The sequence below is a fragment of the Vombatus ursinus genome, unplaced genomic scaffold, assembly GCF_900497805.2.
Source record: "Vombatus ursinus unplaced genomic scaffold, bare-nosed wombat genome assembly UNPS02014781.1, whole genome shotgun sequence".
Taxonomy (NCBI): Eukaryota; Metazoa; Chordata; class Mammalia; order Diprotodontia; family Vombatidae; genus Vombatus; species Vombatus ursinus.
The window spans coordinates 191,081-207,229 of NW_020954559.1; the positions used below are offsets into that span (position 1 = coordinate 191,081).

A 16,149-nucleotide genomic window follows, 5' to 3' on the forward strand; every position below is an offset into this window, starting at 1 on the left:
AAACATTTTTGTTTGATAGCTTACATTGCTCCTTTTTGTAACTGGCTTTTGATAATTATATTCTTTAACTATTCATTTTTATCAGATAATTCTTATTCATGTATGTCTATTGATACCCTATATAGCTTGCATTTCAGATCTTTAGCAGAGATATTTCTGACATTGAATTTCTCCTACAAATTTCTGTTCTAATTCTAACTGCATTTATTTTGTTTGTGCAAAAATTTTTTAATTTGTATAATCAAAGTTGTCAGTTTTTCTTCTTTGATCACCTCTATTCATTATTTAGTTAAGAATTTTCCCCTTAGGTATGTTTGTCCTTTCATTCTCTGCTAATTTTTTTCATGATATGTTCTTTTATATTTAGATTGTGTATACATTTGCAATTTATTATGATAAATGGCATGATTAATTTAAAACTAATTTTTGCTAAACTGTTTTTCAGTTTTTCAGTCTCTCCATGCAGTCTTGGTCAAATAGGAAATCTTTAGGCTATTGTGATGGGTCTTGCTTATCTAATCTGTTCAAATGAGAAACTTTTTTTTTTTTAGCTAATACAAAATAGTTTTGATAGTCATTATTTTATAGTATGACTTGAAGTCTGGTAATGGTAGACCCACTTCATTCCTACTGTTTTTCATTATTTCCTTTAAAATTCTTGACCTTTAGAAGAATTTTGTTGTTATTTTATTCTCATGTTGCTACTATTTTGTCTAGAATCAAAAAGTTCTATAAAGTTTCCCATTCTTTTTTCCTTTCTTCTTTCTTCCAGTCTTCAGTATTTGTTGTTGTTCATTTGTTTTTCAGTTATGTTCTATTCCTCGTGACTCTTCAGCATTTAATCTAATTCATTTCAGTTCAATGTGAATGATATGACTTTTATTCTAGAATCCAAATATTGTCTAACAGCATTTTTCAGGATGTAGCATAAAGCATTTACATGTTCGTATGTTAAAGATAGTAGAATAATACTAATACTATTAAGAATATTTTGTGATAGACATAATATAAATTTGTCCTATTTTCTGACACTAAGGATATGTCAATATGCATACTTTGTTCATTCTTTTGATGGACTCTCCTAGTCATCTCAGTCAAGCAGAAAAACTGATCATACATATAGAAAACTTACACTTCTTCATATGTGGTCCAGACTATCCACATGACCACACATTTACCTTATTGTCCACTATTACCCTGAGTTTTCTGCTCTCTCAGTACATGCCTACCCATTTTGAGTTTTTTAAGGTATGTCTTTTCCAACCAACCATTTCTGTTACTAAAAATACACACACACACACACACACACACACACACATTTTCACTGATTTAAAAAAAAGTATAGTTGAATTCACTAATGTGTTTTTGGATTCAAGATTAAAACATGTAACTTTCTATGTAACTAGATGACATTTTCAAAGAATGTATATATGTCTATGTTTAAAGATATTTGTTACCAGGAATAATATTTCTAATTTTTAGTTGTAAAAGTTTACTTTGGAACTCACATGTACCAATAATATGCAAAACATTATAGTAATCCTCCCTTTTCAATTGTTGCCATCATGATAAACAGCTCAATATTGCCATTTTCAGACCATGTGACAGCACAGTAATAACTTTTTTTGGGGGGTAGTCTTACTTTAATATGAAATAATTTTTGACATACTTTTAATATAAAGTCTACATTATCTTTATGAATTCTATAGCTTATAGAAAACACATCTCAGTTAAAGGGAATTATAAAACCGTGTACTTATTTTGCTAACATCCTTTCTAAAATAAATCAGCAATCATTGACTTCACTGACAGTCCCAAAAATATGCAGATGATTCTTCATAAACACATTTTAGCATCCTTAAATGCCTGACCTCAGCCCACATTGCCTCTTGCAAAGGAAAAGAAGAATCATATTCAGTGTTGCTCATCACTGACATTTCAGTATCTCTGAGATCAGTACTTAACCAACAGATGGACTAGGACTGCCTTCTTGGTGTTCTGCATTCTTTCCAGAAACAGTGGTGGTTAGGTGAAGGCACATACTGAGGAATGGGTTAGAAGGTGGGAAGCGGGGGAGCATATAGGGAATATGCATTGAGCTTTGTGACATTTTGTGACTCCCTCGAGACCAGAAGTCTATCCTTAATGAGCTCTGTTACAAGGAGATGGTGGAGGGTTTGAGACTACCTCCTATCTTTTTGCTGCATGTATCATTTTCTTTTTCTTTCCCCCATATGTTTTCCCTTTTACCCTTACCCTTTGTTCCTTAACAAAAGATGTCCTTAGTTGGCATGATGTTCTCCTTCTTTAGGTGTATTCTGACACATTTACAAATGAAAATGTTGAAATACACAGATAACAGATCAGCATTTCCAAAACCATGCATGAGGGGTTGCCAATGTAAATTCTATATTCTTGGGTCAAAAGTTGCTTCTAAAGGCAGAGTGAGAAATTGATGACTGAAGTGGAACTAGACATGAGTTCAGAAAGAAAAGGGAAACAGAGGAAGCCAGAGATAAAAGTAAATGTTACTGAATGAAGAGGATATCACGCATAGCAAAGAACTAAAGGTATCCAGTACACTGATAGATTATTCTAATGTTGTCTTCACAGCTATTATCCCAGGAGTGTATAATCAATGGGAAAGGGTGAGACTACTTCTAGATTGTCCTCTGTCATGCCTAGCTATGACCACCCATGACTAAGAGAAATTTTTATCAATCCTTTGCCATTTTGGATAGCAGCAGCAGTCACAATTCAAGAGGTAGGGACTAATTGTAGAGTCAAGTGAACGGACTTGAATTGAACTGGATTGATTGATATTGCATCAAGTTTGACAGTGTAATGGGATGTTTGAAGGGATCCCAGGTGACAGTGTACATTCTGATACTGTAAAAGTAAAGAAACATAACCTCGTATGAATTATGAGGAAAGACAGAGGTCAGATGTAAACATTTCATCAGGGGAGAGGGACAGTCTTTAGGCTGTAATCAAATAGTAGAAGGGTCCTGGATCAGAGAAAGTTTAGGAAGCAACATTCTGGAATTCCAAGGTTTTTCTCTGAAATGTGTATGACCCCTGAAGGTCGTTTCCAACTCTAAGATTCTATTCCATTATTTTAATAGGAATTGACGTTAGACTTACTGGATGGTAACTTCCAGGATCACTTCTCTTCCTCTTTTGAAGATCAGTACTGCATTTGCTTTTTTCCAATATTCTGGTACCTCCCCAGTTCTTCATGACTTTTCAAAAATAAATATTTATGGTTCGGTAAGTTTATTAGCAAATTCCCTTAACACTTTAGGATGCATGTCTCTTGGTTCTACTGACATATTTATATGTTTAAAATTACCCCCAGTCTATTCATCTGCTTCCTCCTTTCCTAATAATTACCATCTTTTCTTTTTTTTTTTCCTGGGCAGTGGGCAAAAATCTGAATTTCCATTTTTCCTATTTCCCTGTTAAAAGGAGATAAAAAGAAAAAAACTCAATTTTCCCTTTTTAGTTGTTGTTGCCTTTTCTTCATAGAAATTTTAATGTCTGTGGTTTTCTGTTTTCTTTACGTTTTTATTTCCATTTTATACTTCTTCCTCCTCAGCATTTCTTGTTCTTTTGTGTACTCTTGAAAAGGCATGTCTATTCCTATTTAATTTTGATTTCTTAAAAGATAGTACAACTTGTTCCACACTTGTGACTTTCCTTAGGTTTCCTGATTCATTAGAGTTTGTCTTCTTGATGTCTAGTACCATTTTCTCACCAATTCCTTTTCTTATAAAGGTTCATTCAGAGAGCTTGGAAACTCTTCAACACCAAGCTTTTCTAATTTAATTGTAAAGTATGTAGTACTATTTTGCTACTGTCTGTGTTATAAAAATGTCTTTCATTCGTTTGGTTTCTTCTCCTCCTTCCTCTTCTGTGAATCCTCTTCTCTACCCTTCCCTCCAATCTTGTGCTTTATCCTCCTCAATACTTGGTAGACAAATGTTGGGCCCAAGATTGGTACTCAAGAAATATTACTGACTTGTATTTGGCTGTCTTAGCACTCAGTTCTTCAGAGGAAAATTTTTAGGTCTGATTAGTTTAAGAGTTAATACAGGAATTTTGCATTTTTTCCCTCTCGACTTCAATGTCCCTAGAAACAGTTTACTTTTTAATTTTTTTTGGTCACAGAGCTTCACATTCATTGCCAAAGTGTGTCCATGGTTTTAAGCACATCTGATTTAGATGTGTGTGTAAACATATACATGTTTATGTACCTGTATCTATATCTATATGTATGTATATACATATACGTATGTATGTATGTACGTATCTATCGATCTTGGACAGAGGCCAACAAATACATATATATGTGTGTGTGTATATACACACAGACATATAATATATACACACATGTACATATATACATACATATATGTATATTTACATAGTGTTTTATATGTGTATGTGTATATATGTGTATATATAATTACATATACACATCTATATTACACACGTGTGTATTATCTTCCATGAAAATATTTACTATTTAATGAAAGAGAAATTATACTTTAGAAAGAAAATAATAGTGGATAGCAAGATCTAATTTTAATTCCCTTCGATTTAATTGTAACACCTTAGATAGATCCTTTAATACATCTATGACTATCTTCAAAATATAGATAACATTTGCTCCATATATCACAGATTGATTGAAACATAAAATACTTTGAAATGAGAATATATATAAATGATATTATGGCATATTTAGAAATAATTTTAAATATTTTTTCCTGAATTACTTGTCTTCCAATTACATACAAGCAAATCATTTTTCAACTAAAAAATGAAATAATTCTGTATTTTAGGAAAAAATTGGATGATTTTAGTTGAATGGATATTCTTTCCCCTCCTTGAGTACATCTTATACATTTTGACATTTTCAAATCTCAGAGACATATAAGTCAATTTTAGCATAAACAAAGAAATACTTTATGATTCAACCAGGCCAATTCTGTTGCATACTATCCTGCTGAATTTTAAAAGTATCTTATGTCCTGCTCAAGCGATCATTTAAAAGCAAACAGATGCTTTTGCCATCTTGGGACTTGTAAAAGTAGAGAAAGACAGCATTAGACAGTATAAGTAATGTACCTAAACTTTAGGAATGTAGATTTTAGAATATTCTTAGGAAAGCTAAATATGATTTAGTCCTTAGTGATCGAATAGTTCAAGAGGTAAATGATTATGAAAAAAAATTAAGTTTTGGTCAACCACGCGAATGTTATTTATGAATAGAACTAGCACAAAGCATTTGAACATCCTGATCAGAGTCTGAAAATGACATCCATCAGTGTCTGAAAATTGTACTTCCTGTACACCAGAGGCTTTGAATGTTTATATTAGTACTATCACAAAATAATGCCTATTTACTATAGAATAGCACTTTCTAGCATTAAAGTTAGATTAATTTATAAAATCTGTGTCCTTAGTTGTATTCTTTATATACCACACCTTACATGGTTGCCTCGTTGTCTGTCCGTAGTCTCAACTGTACTAATGAGGAAGAAATGAGGATATTCTGCTAAAGAATCTGATGTGACTGCACATAGAGACCTCTAAGTCCAGTTTTAAGAAGGACATGCATTAAAGATAGGATTGGCACATAACCAACAGGAGTGGGGGAAGTGCAGGAATGGCACACAGAGAATAGTATAAAGAATGATAAAACTCAGAGGGAGCTTAGATTTGAGAAAAAATGTTAAAGCAAAGAGCAATATTCTGTTAAAAATTCTTCTTAGAATAAAAAACAAGGGAAGGAAAGTCTCGTTTAGGGAGATGGTAAATCGTGAACAGATGGGCTTTTAAAAATTATTATGTGACGTGTTATGACAGAAGGCATTCTGTTCTTGTCTTCTCTATTAAGAAAAGGGACTTTCAGAATAGAAAGGGTAGAACAAACATCAAAAAGAAGACAGAGAGAAAGAGAGAGAGAGAGAGAGAGAGAGAGAGACACTAGCTGCTTTAAACAAGTTCGAAACTTTAAGCCAGGCAATTACATCTTAAGATATTGAAAGAATTTGTAGATAAAATTGCTTGTGAAATCATGTATAGGAGAGATATCAAAAGGCTTAAAAGCAGGGAAGGTGTTGGCTTACTTTCCAAAAAAAAAGTGATTCTGAAAACTCTACCCCAGTGAACTTGGTACTTATCATTGACAGAATTCTGAAATTCTTAGAAAAGAATTGCATTAAGAATCTGCATAAATTCACTTAAGAGAAATACAAGATTAAGTCTTTGGGCTTCTGTTTCCTCATCTGTAAAGTGAAGACATTGAACTAAATATTTACTCTGTGCCATACATACACTGTGTGTGTCTATAATATATATGTATATATATTATATATGATATATAAAATTTATAATATATAGTCAGATGAATGGTTTTGTGAAAGACATAAAAGGATATATTTATTATATTATATCAACATATATCATATTATATATGATTATATATTATATATAGATACAATATAGAAATATAATATTATACAACATATATATCATATACATATGTAATTATAATAAATATAATATCCTTTTAAGTCTCACAACACCACTTGGATATGTATATAATGTATTATGTGTAAATATATATAATAGATTACACACAAACACATTTGTCTTCTTTTAAGTCTTCAACAAAACCATCCATCTTAATCGCTTTCACATAAGATTATAGGATTATAAATCTAAATCTGAAAGAGAAGCACCCTAGAGGCTCTAAAGCTAATCCTCTCATTTCGTGGAAGAGGAAACTGAATCTCTTGGAGGTTAACTGACTTGCCCCAGGTCACCCAGGAAAGTGTCAAAGGCAAGGTCTTCTGATTCTCATCAATGTTGGTTTTGTCAGAAATGTGTCAATGAAGGATACTTTTATGATCTGAATACTTGATTGACTTTAAACTTTTTCTGGAAATTAGTGCTTCTTTTCTTCCTAGGAACCAACTGTAAACTCTAGCAAGTTGATATCATTTAGTACTGTATAACTGTGTTCAACTTTGCTACTCTAAATTTTTTGTCAATTTAAAAACATGATACATGGGAATCAGAGATCTTTCTCTACTTATTTCTACTTATATTTAATTTGGTCATAATTCCTTCTCATATTTTTTAACCCTTAATTGATTTCTTGTTTTTTTTTTTCATTTCAAACTCTGTCTACAAGATTTTGAGTCAAAATACTTTTCATATGAGAGAGTTCAGCCTAAGTGATTCACCATATTGATGTTGCTATGAATTCTAGAAATTTTTGGGTTACTCATGTGATAGCTAGGGATTATCAGGAGCATATAGAGTAATTAGATTTGTTTTGCATGAAATTTTTTTTACAATCTAAAAAAACAACTCATCTAACCTAAAGAATTTTGCCTCTTGAATTTTTCAAGCTTTCCTCCTTAACACTGTGTGAAGGACCTTTTCTACTTTCTTAGTAGTATTTCATTACTTTTCTGATAAACTAGCAAGTAAAACCTATGTTTTTCCAATGAAATGAAGGATTAGTAGTCAGAACGTGATAGTAATCCAGTATTTTGGAAGAGAATAAACCAAGGTAAAGACTTGTGAGTGTCAGTGGCTTAGCAGAAAAATTAGTTTTAACCTTTGTTCATCTTTTATTTCAAGATGCCTATTTAATCAGTGGATAATTATAGTAATGATATTAAATTATGTTAAAAGTAAAAAAAAATACAAGCTTGAAATATTCAGAAAGTCTGTGTTCCATTTTTTTCTTTTGCATATGCAGATATGGGTATATCTTGCCTTATACCTCCCTTATGTACTTGCATACTTATTTTATTTATTTTTTGGGGGGGGTTAGGCAATGGGGTTAAGTGACTTGCCTAGGGTCACACAGATAGTGTCAAGTGTCTTGAGGCCACATTTGAACTCAGGTCCTTCTGACTCCAAGGCTGGAGCTCTATCTACTGGGCCACCTAGCTGCCCCCTATACTTATTTTATTATAGCTGTTTGCATCTCTATCAAAACTCTACTCTATTGTTACTTTGTAGCATGGAAGTAACCCTGGGTGTTTGAAAGTTACATTGAAAGAGCATAAACTTTGTTCAGTCCTGTAAGTCTGGAAAGTCATTGACTATAGGTCTAGGTATAGACTCTGTATCTAAGGCCTAACTTAGCTAAATTATAGCTTTTCACCTGGTTAGCTTCAGGTGGCAAATTCTGGCCACTAAAATTCTCACTGATTATCTACAGAAGTCCTAGTAGAAGGCAGCATGGTACAATCTTTGTGGAAGGAGATCCTTACTAATAGATCTTGGAATTATAGGAGGGAGTATGTGATGCTCCATATCATTTCTACTTTGATGAATTGTCATGGAGGTCAGGTGACCCTGTGCCTCAAAGACTATGCCAATCAAGTTAAAGCTCCAGCAGGTGCTACAAAGCTGGAAAGACTTTGACTATAGGACTGGTGATGGACTATATGTCATTAATCCCAGGACCTAGTAAGTTCTGAGAGGATCATAGATTTGCTGTTGTTTGTCCTTCGTTCTCGAAGAGGACAAGTGACATCAGGATGAAGAGGTTTACCTACAATTCCCAGAAAAACTTTAAAACTTTTAGATTCTGTGTAGACTCACTTATCTCTCTTTGACAAAAAGAACCTGGCTTCGTTTTGTTTACCGGTGCCAGCAAACCCTCAAAGTTTTAGAAACTGCCTTGTTTCCCTTTGAAAGCAAACTTCCCCTTCCAGCTCCCTTCATTATCTATTCTCATTGTCTGTTCAAATCACTCAGACATTCCAAACGAAATTCTCACCTGGACCCTTTTCCAAATGGTCCACCTCCCCCATTAACTGGTTTTCCCATTGTTTTGCCTTCCTGGCCATTCCCACCCTTAATCCTAGCTAGGCCAGTGTTCCGTTCACCCCAGCTTGCTGGCCACCCCCATCCAGATCTCCCTAGACCCCTCCTCCCCTCACCCCAAACTTCTTGGCCACTCCTTGGACCCCTCCTCCTGTCGCTCCAAACTGGATGGCCCCTCCCTCACCTTCCCCCCATTCTGATGGTGAGCTGTTCTCAAGCTTAGAAGCCGAGACCCCTCATGCCCGCCCATCCTAAGGGCATCACCTGGCCTGACCACCCTAGCCCCAGCCCTCACTCAGACTCTGAGCTTTCTAGACTGCCTCACGCTCGTCCTTGCGAGCGTCACCTGACCACCTTGAACCCTATTTAGATCACTGATGTTTGGGCTCCTTTGGAGTCTGGCCTTTATGCTTATCTTTAATAAACTTTTTCTCTGGCTGGAAGAAGATCTGAGTTGAATTCATTCAGGCAGATCTGCGCCGTGATTTGGGCTTTTTCCCATGATCTTGGGGTGCCTCTGTGCATCTAAGAGCACCCCAAACCCCCCCCCCTTCAAGGAGTGTGATGTCTTGACTTGCAAGTGAATTGGATTTAAGTAAAGCAGAGCTGTGCAAAGTCATCAGCCTCACTCCCTCCTCCAGAGTCATCAGAGTCCAATGGCAAGACATAGGTCAAGATGACTGGTGATGGCCCTGAATTCAGTGGGCCTTTTTAAGCTAAGGTCTTTCCCAGCTCTCAGTTTCATCACAGATTTAGAGGTTGAAGGGACCTCAGAGGATATAGAGTCTAATTCTCTCATTTTACAGATGTAGAAACTTAAATCTCAGAGAAGTTGCCCAGGGTCACATAGGAAATATTAGAGGTGTGGTATAAACCCAGGTCTTCCTGACTCCAAATCCAGGGCTCTATCCACTAACCATGCTGTTTCTTCACCAGGGGGCAAATCACCAGGTGATGAATTTTTTTGGCTAAAGCAACTCATTAAACCATTTTAAGACATAGTTACATGAGTTTCAAATTTAATCTGCATCAGTAGAGGAAGCATATGCACCAATTAAATAATGGATCTTTGAAATATGTGTATTATGATACACATAATACACTGTAGACCCACTAGACCACAGATTCTATGAAGGCCAGGATGGTCTCCTACCTAAACTTTGCATCTCCCTTAATACCTAACAGCATTCTGTGAATAGTACATGCTTATGGTTTTTTGTTAAATTGTTTTGTTGAATTAAATAGTATTATGTAATTTTATTCTAAACTTTGAAGTCAGATAATGAGGAAGCATTTATTAAGCACCTACTTTATGTCAGACACTATGCTAAGTGCTGAGGTTACAGAGACATTAAAAAATAGTCCCTGTTCTCAAGGAGTTTACAATTCGATGGGAGGAGACATCAAGCAAACAACTATGTAAAAACAAGCTATGGACAGGATAAATCAGAGACAACCTCTGTTAACATTAAGGAGGTTAACATTAAGGGATATTGGGAACGACTTTTTGTAGAAAGTGGGATTACAGCTGTAACTTGAAGGAAGTCAGGGAAGTTAGGAGGTAGAGATGAGGAGGCATAGGGGATAGCCAGTGAAAGTACACAGAGATGGGAAATGGAGCTGTGTGAGGAATAGCAAGGAGGCCAGAGTCACTGGATCATAGAGTTCCTGGAGGGGAGTAAGTATAAGAAGACTGGAAGGATTAAGAAGAGATCATATTATTAAGGCTTTTAAAAGCCAAACAGATCTTTATAGTTGATCACAGAGATAATAAAGAACTGCTAGAGATTATTGAATAGGGGAATAACATGGTCAGATCTGCTCTTTAGGAAGATCACTTTGATGGCTGAGTGGAAGATCACTTGCAGGGGGGAGAGAATTGAGGACCAGAGGTCAGCTAGAAGCTCAGCCAGTAAAGAGGTGAAGAGGACCTGCACTAGAATGGGGGCTCTGAGTGGAAAGAAGGGCATATACATATATGAAGAGATGTTTTGAAGGTAGAATAAACAGGACTGGACAATAGATTGGATATTGAGGTTGTGACAGAGAGAGTGAAGAGTTGACGAAGACCCCAAGGTTGCAAGCCTAGGTATCTTGGATATGATAATACCCTTGATGGTAATAGGAACATTAGGACATTTGAACTTGGATCTGTATAAGCAGTATTCTATCTTCCTGCCTGTCTCCCTAGCTTTTTTCCAATTCTTTTCTAGGTCAAAGTAGAAGAATCAGTCCCTCTGAGTTTAATACCATGTCTGCAACATTGTAGGTGTTTAATAAATGCTTGTTGGCTGACTATTGTATAAAAAAAAATCAAGATGTAGCCTAACAGTTCAGTATCAATGGATAAGCCATTTTTATGACTTTGAGAATGTGACTAGTGGATGCTTACCAAATGTAAATAAGTCCATTTCCTAGTTAATGCTAGTGTATACCTATGGAGATTGATATGAATGATTTAGAAATGAAGCATTCAGCCATACTCTTGCCTTCTGGCACCTCTACTGGCAGTAACAGAGCTGAGGTATATAGAAAATCTTTTAGCCTTTATGGAAAATTGTTCTTTTCCTAGATACAACTATACTTCTTTCCATAAACTGAAGAATTGTTTTTGAATGATAGTGCATTCGAATTGTATTAGCATGCAGCAGAACTTTATGGCCAAAGTACTGAAGCAGTTGAACTGTAGTGTTTCCTTACTCCACTAATACAAATGAGCCATTCAATAATCTTCTAATTGAACAGAGTAAATTTCATATTCCTTTAATGTGATTACAATTAACAAATGTATTAACTGTCTATTTATGTATAGACACTTGAAGAAATAAGATGATAAATGACACCATCCCTGCTCTCATAAAGTTTTCAGTTTAGTTGGGGCATTTAACATATATACAAAGGATTACAGTGTAAAATGGTTCCTGGTAAATGTATGAGAAAAGTGTAAACAAATTGCTCTGGACATTTGATGAGGGAAATCTGCAGGCTTCATGAAACCTTAAAAGGATTCATATAGCAAGATGACATTTGAGGTAGGCATTAAAGGATGATGTGGATTAGAAGAGGAGGGTATGATGCGGAGGGTGAGGAGGGTATGAGGGCATTGCAGGCATAGAACAAAGGTACAGAGGTGGGAAAACATGGGAGGTGGGTTGTATTGTAACTTATTGCATTAATGATAATAATATACTGCACTTCATAATTTACAAAGAACCCTGGGCAAGCATTTAACCTCTCTTGGCTTCAGTTTTCTTATTTATAAAATAATAACTTACAGTTTTATGTGCTTCTAAAGATTAAGTTAGAGTATGTCATTCCCCAGCTTAATAGTCTCCAGTGACTCCCTACTCCATTTAGGATAAAATACAAACTTCTCAGCGTGGAATTTAAAGCCTTGCGCTGTCTGGCTTCAACCTACCTTTCCAGGCTAATTTCACTTTATTCCACTCCCCTCTTTCAGAACTCTACATTCTAGCCAAATAGTCTTCCATTTTCCCTCAAATTAGTCACTCTGCCTCCTGCCTTAGTGACTTTGTGCACAGGCTGGCCTTCGTTCCTTGAATGTCCTTCCTCCTAATCTCTACTTCCTGAAATCCCTCCCTTCATTCTAGAATCATCTCCAGTCAGCTAATGGAAAGCCTTTCTTGATGCCTTTGATCCTTAGTGCTCTCTTGTCTTCAAATTGTCATGAATATATTGTTCTGTTTACATATTGTATCTGCCCAATAGACAGTAAGCTCCTTAATGGCAGACACTGTTTCTTGTTCCATCTTTGCACCTTAGTACCTAGTATAGTACTTTGCACACCATAGAGACTTAGGAAGAACTTTGAAATGGATTGTGTGACATGGGAGATGCTGGCAACGGACCGTTCAGCATGGCGTGCTAGCATCAAAGAAGGCAAGCACACTCTCTAAGCGAAGCAGAATTGCAGTAGCTCAAAAGAAACATGAAAGGCATAAATTTAGAGATATCCCCACCCCAAATGTTCACATGCCCTATTTGTGCCCAACCTGTGGTAGAGCATTCTGAGCTTGTATTGGTCTGATCGGCCACAGTTGGACACAATGTAACTTGACCCCAACATAGTGATGTCATTTTAGTCCTCTTAGAGCACAAAAGGCAACAACCAACCAACCAAAAGGGACTTAATAAATGCTTATTGGATTGAATTGGATCACATAGAGTATTTTAAAGGTTTACAAAGTACTTTTTTTTCTCAACACTCTTGTGAGATACATAGTGTGTCATTATTATACTGATTTTAAATATGAGGAATGAATTACATTAGGTGAACTCTTAAATTTACCTTCCAATTCTAAAATCCTTGAGGCAGTTAGGTGGTGAAATGGGTAGAGCACAGGGTCTGAAGTCAAGAAGACCTGAATTCATATCTGGTCTCAGACACTCTAGCTCTGTGATCCTGGGAAAGTCATTTAACCTGTGTTTGCTTCAGTTTCCTCATCTGTAAAATGGGGATATTAGCATCTACCTCTCAGGGTTGTTGGGAGGATCAAATGAGATAATAATTTTAAAGCCCTTGCACATAGTAAGCATTATATAAATGTTAGCTCTAATGTACATGTTTAGAATACATTGTTATAGAAAATCCACTTTATATTTAACAGTCACTCAAGCATTTTTTTGAATGCCAGGCACTACACTGTGAGCTGGTGATATAAACAAAGGTAAAACCAAACCAAACCAAACCCTATAGTTTCTGCCCTCAAAGAGTACACATTGTAATAAATATTCAAGATCTATACTGAAAAGGAGGAAGGTAATCTTAAAGCAACAGTCACTAGTCTGGGGTGGAGATTGGAAGGGCTTCTTCAGAAAATGGAATTTGAACGGTGTCTTGAAGGAAGCATGGGAAACTTACAAGTAGAGATAAAGGGGAAGAACATTACAAATATAATAGAGTAATCCTATGCAAAGGCATGGAGATAGGAAATGAAGTGTCTCCTGGAAGGAACTTTTAAGTAGGCTGGTATAGCTGAATGATAGCATGAGTGGAGGAGGGTAATTTGTGTAAGATGAGGGGAAAGGTAGGAAAGGGTTATGTTAGAAAGAGTTTTACATGCTAAAGGAGTTTCTTTTTGATCTTGGAGGTAATAGGTAGCCACTGGAATTCAATGAGAGGGAGAGAAAAGGGGGAATATATTAGAGATATTATGAAGGTAGAAACCATAAGATTTGGCAAAATACTGGATATGTGGGGTGAGGAAGAAAAAGAAATCAAGGATGATCCTGAGGGTTACTTAGAGGATAGTGGTGCCCCTGATAGTAATAGGGAGATAATAGTACTTTTTAAAGACATTACTGAGCATACATAGATTTGAAAAATGATTTCTGTCTTGAGAGTGTTAATGCTCTTAATATTTTTAGGATCTCTTTTATTTGTACTTGTTTGGAATGGATTTACTTATTTCCCTATTTCTGCCTTTATTATATCATTTAAAATGTTTTCATATACTCCTTAGGTAAGTCAATATTGACTGAGTAGGATTTATTCTCTCCACCTCCCACCTTTTTAAAAAAAAGAAATTCTTATCTTTCCCTCCTTCCTGTTTGCCCTTCACCCTCCCTTTTCCCCACAATCAGCTCTCTTACCAGACTTAACCTATTTCCATTATCAGTCTCCTTTCCCACATTGTACTTCCTTTTCCACAGATGCCAAGTAATGAGCTATTACTCTACCAGATTTTATCATTACATACTTGAATATTGGGTGTACAAGTTTCTTTAATTCTTACATATTTAAATTATTTATGAATTAGATAATTGCCAAAAGCCTTTCTTTATATTTTCTCAATCACTTGGAACTTATCCAGAGTGAATACCAATTATAGAAACTAGAACACTCAATTTCTTCCATGTTTTATCGGATACATTTTAGTTCTTGTATGCATTTTCATTTGTATTACTATAATGTGTCACTTTTTATATTTTGAGACTTTGAATAAAATTTATAAAAAAATTTTCATTTTTTATTTTGATGGATCCATGATTTCATTGGTGTGGAAACTCCCTCTACCAATCTAGATAGCAGCTATTCCATACCTCATTTCGCATAAGAACAATTTTTATGCATAAATTTCCATAAATTCTACACAGGGGATCTACCTAATGACTTGTTGGTATTACTCAGATTCTTTTAATATTTTGAGGGATACTGATATAACACTTGGGTTATCTGTCAACCTGGTGTTTCTTATTCTCAGTACCTGACTAGTCTGCCTTTTTCCTGGTCTTATATTTCCTTAATTATGTCTTTTATTCCATTCCTGTTATGCAAGCAGAGCATCATAGTTAACATATTAGAGCTTACCTAAACTTATCCTGTGTCTTGCACTCTAAGTCACCCGCATTTTGAACTCTCCCAAGATTTCAGTTATTTCAGTTATTAATAATATCTCATAAAAGAGATGGGTTTTTGCTTTAGCAAGCAGTTTGGGAATATTGAAATTACTGTAAATATTCCCAAATGCATCCTATCTTGATTTTATCTACTTACTCAAGTCTAAACCCAGTTCATTGTCCAGTTGTAGTGATTGTTTAAGTTTTGTGTGTTGTGTATATGTGTATATAAGTAAATAGATATGTGAATATGTGTGTGTTCAGATGCAAATGAAATAACTTAATGGTCTACTTGTATAACTAACTACATTTCATAATCTGGGTGGGCAATGTATTTTTTTTTAAACATTTCATTTTTGTAGTAGATACAGTTAAATTTCTTTTGACTTACTGTGAATTTAACTGAGGTTTTTAGTATTCTATATAATTAGTATGATGTTATTTATCATGTCATGGCATTTGGAGCTTATCATTAATAGGGAAGGCTTCCTTAACCATTATAATTATGAAATAAACAAAGCTGTAGGAAAGAGAGGCCTTGTGTAATATAGTGATGCACTTGATGGGATTTACACTTATTAACAAAGACCTATAGAAGGGGCTGAGCTTGGAAAATAATTTGAAGGCATAAGGGTCCAGATGGTCTGTGTAGTGCTGAGGACTATAAGTAAGCATGCCTTGTCTCCTTAGTTCTATGCTGCACTCATTAAGTAGGCTATTAAATAGGCTTTTCTTAGCTATCTTCAGCTATTTTAGCAGCCACAAAATCAATTAACTGCCATCCTTATTATTATTCTGATTCAGAAGTTTATCATCCACTTCAGTTATTGTTAGTATTTCTGCCTTAATGGACTTTTTGGTTAATAAATAATTTAGCTTTTTACTGGAAATACAAGTTAATCGAACTTTAGTTGGTAGTCTCAGTTC

At 35.2% G+C, this 16,149-nt stretch overlaps 1 protein-coding gene across 2 annotated transcripts in view; it reads left to right on the plus strand.

The window, feature by feature from the left end:
• The window catches only part of BIVM (basic, immunoglobulin-like variable motif containing), a 41,939-nt gene that overhangs the window by 19,815 nt on the left and 5,975 nt on the right, over positions 1–16,149 (plus strand). The window lies entirely within an intron of this gene.